Source organism: Triticum aestivum, chromosome 3B (genome assembly GCF_018294505.1).
Source record: "Triticum aestivum cultivar Chinese Spring chromosome 3B, IWGSC CS RefSeq v2.1, whole genome shotgun sequence".
In the NCBI taxonomy this organism is placed as follows: Eukaryota; Viridiplantae; Streptophyta; class Magnoliopsida; order Poales; family Poaceae; genus Triticum; species Triticum aestivum.
This window is the reverse complement of record NC_057801.1, coordinates 808,657,811-808,661,279: the sequence shown is the minus strand read 5'-3', so window position 1 is coordinate 808,661,279 and position 3,469 is coordinate 808,657,811.

The following is a 3,469-nucleotide window of genomic DNA, read 5'->3' as shown; positions in this document are numbered from 1 at the left end:
CTTCCCGCGGGTAATCTATGTCCTACTAGTGTTGATGAGGCCAAGAAGATCGTGTGCCCTCTTGATCTGCCACATGTTAGATACCATGCATGCATCAACGATTGCATAATTTATCGGAAGGAGCACGCGGAAAAAACAAGCTGTCCGGTGTGCAATGCTTCTCGATACAAGAAGGCCGGGAAGAAATGTCCCCAGAAAGTTGTATGGTACTTACCGATCACTCCCCGTCTCCAGAGGTATTTTGTAGATCCCAAGGAAGAAAAGCTAATGCGCTGGCACGCGGAGAGGAAGAAGCCCGACGATGGAGATGATCCGAAGCTGAGACACGTGAAGGATGGAAGCCAGTGGAGAGCGTTGAACAGCTTCTATCGGTATTTTGAATGTGATGCAAGGAACATCGTGCTCGGCGCGTGTACCGATGGCATGAATCCGTTTGGCAACCAGAACACCAACCATAGTACATGGCCCGTGTTTGTATGGATGTACAACCTCCCCCTGGTTGTGCATGAAATCGAAGTACATTCACATGAGCATGCTTATTCAAGGGCCGAAACAACCAGGAAATAATATTAATTTGTATCTGGGGCTACTTCAAGAGGAGTTAGACACGTTATGGAAAACACCGGCCAAGACATGGGATGCCAGCAAAGGTGAGTATTTCAACATGAGAGCCGCGCTGATCACGACAGTGCAGGACTATCTCGGTTACGGATATGTGGCAGGCCAGGTGTGCCATGGATATTGCGGATGCACGCGGTGCATGGATGATACAACGTCTCAGCAGCTAACGTCAAGGAAAGATGGCGGGTCTGGGAAAATCGTGTACATGGGGCATCGAAGATGGCTTGAACAGGACGACCCGTGGAGAAACCGTGGAGATCTATTCAATGGTCACGCTGAGCATCGAGGACCTCCACGTAAGCGGAGCGGTGCCGAAATCGATGAGCTGTTGAAAAACTGGAATGAGTGCCCCGCGCCGGGAAAGACGATGAGAAAGGCGCCGGAGCCGCTGCTGAAGGTATGGAAGACGAGGTCTGTGTTCTGGGACTTGGAGTACTGGCACAAACTCGATACACCTCATTGCCTTGATCAAATGCATATCTGCAAGAATGTCCTTCAGAGCTTGCTCGCAACACTGATGAACATGCCGGATAAGACCAAGGATGGACCGAAGGCAAGAAAAGACTTGCAAGATTTGAAAATCAGGGAAGATCTGCACATTCCACCCCGTAAAATGTCAGACGAGACAGAGACGGAGACAGAGGCACGGGAGAAGAAGGGCAAGAAATTAAAGAAAGAAGATTATTGCCCCCCCTCTTGCTTCACCTTAAGTCAGGCTGAGATCAATCAATTCTTTAAGTGCCTTACCGGAGTGAAAGTTAGTTCCGGTTACTGTGGCAAGATAAGCAGATATCTAGACACGGACAAGAAAAGGTTCAGCGGGATGAAGTCTCATGACTGTCATGTGATGATGACGCAGATACTACCTGTTGCCCTTAGAGGGATAATGGACAAGCACGTCCGTGACACGCTTATTGGTCTCTGCAACTTTTTTGACGTCATCTCTCGAAAGTCGATCAGTGTGAAGCAGCTCCAAAGGCTACAAGAAGAGATCGTTGTGATACTGAATGAGCTTGAGATGTACTTCCCGCCCGCATTCTTCGACGTGATGGTGCATCTGTGTGTCCATATTGTGGATGACATAATAGACCTGGGGCTGTCATTCCTGCACAACATGATGCCGTTTGAGAGGATGAATGGGATCATCAAAGGATTCATTCGTAACATGTCCCGTCCGGATGGAAGCATCATCCAGGGCTATTTGGCACAAGAGTGCATCTCTTTCTGTGAGAATTTTCTATATGGCGCAGACCAGCCGCCTGGTGTTAGTGTTGGTTTGCCCGTTAACAAGCACGATGGGAGGCTCGAAGGAGATGGTCACTGTAACGGTCGCAGGGAACTGCACGTGGCATACTCAGATCGACGCAGCGATTTTGACAGAGCAAACTTGGTAGTGCTACAACACCTAGACGAGGTAGATCCTTTCGTGGCACTGCACAAAGAAATTATCGCAAAGAAGTATCGTGACCGGGGGGTATGCAGGACGGACGCCGAAGTTACTAGAGAGCACAACTCCACTTTCCTGCATTGGTTCAAAGAGCATATTATTGCTAATCCCCCGGAGGAGGGCTCTAAGGACGGATTGCTCATATACGCCTTAGCACATGGCCCCTCGCCCAACCTCGTAACCTATCAGGCATATGATATCAACGGATACACGTTCTACACGGAGGCAAAAGATATGGACAGTGATGATCAGAACTCAGGGGTGACGATGGAATGCATGACCGGCAGCGACAACGGCACAACTGAACGATTTTATGGAAGGGTCGAGGAGATCTGGGAGCTTGACTACTCTGGACTGCACAACACGACGATGTTCCATGTCAGATGGGCTAAGAATGTCGAAAGAGAAAGCCGGATGTTCACTACCATGACTATACCCGACGCCAAGAGTGCTACCGTGAACGCTATCACAAAAAACGAGCCATGGGTACACGCTAAGCACGTGACACAATGCTTCTTCATAACTGACCCGCGCAATCCCAGCCGTGTTGTCGTGAGGAGAGGCAAAAGGAACATCATTGGAATGGATGGAGTCGCCAACGAGGAAGACTATGATCAGTACGGCAACCCAATGAGGGAAGATGACGATGATGATGAAGTATACGTCAAAAGAAGAATCAATACTACATTACCTAAGAAAAATCGTACTCCATGGAAAAGGCAAAGTCACAATGAGGGGCTCAATTATTCTTCGACGAACAAGAAGGGAAAGAAGCTGACTCAAAAACGAAAACGTCAGCACTGAGAAAACGTATGTTATGGGTCCAATGATGTGTAATATATATATGTTCCTATTTTGTATACACACTTAGCCATTATTATGCATGGGTCCAATGATGTGTAATATATATGTTCCTATTTTGCATACATATTTAACCGTCAAATGATGCAACATATATCGCCCTCCCTTCGTTCACTGCCCTCGGGAAATAAAAGTGGGATAAAATAAAGGAAAAGAAAAAGGAAAACTGGCAGTAGCGACGGCAGTAGCAGCGCGTTTCCACAAAACCGCTGCTGCTACAGACCATAGTAGTAGCGCGTTTCTTATAAACCGCTGCCGCTACGCACCATAGTAGTAGCGTGTTTCCCATAAAGCGCTGCAGCTACAGATCATAGTAGTAGCGCGTTTTGACATAACGCGCTACTGCTACGTCCACTTAACCCAAAATTCTCACTCGCCCAGCTTCATCCCGCCATTTCCCCCCAAATCCCCACTCTCTCTCCGGCCCCCGTCGCTCCGCCGCGCCCGACCCGGCCCCGGCGCTCGCCCCCGACTCCGCCGGCGCCGGTGCTAGCCCCGGCGCTCGCCCCCGTCCCGGCCCTCGACCCCGACTCCGGCGCG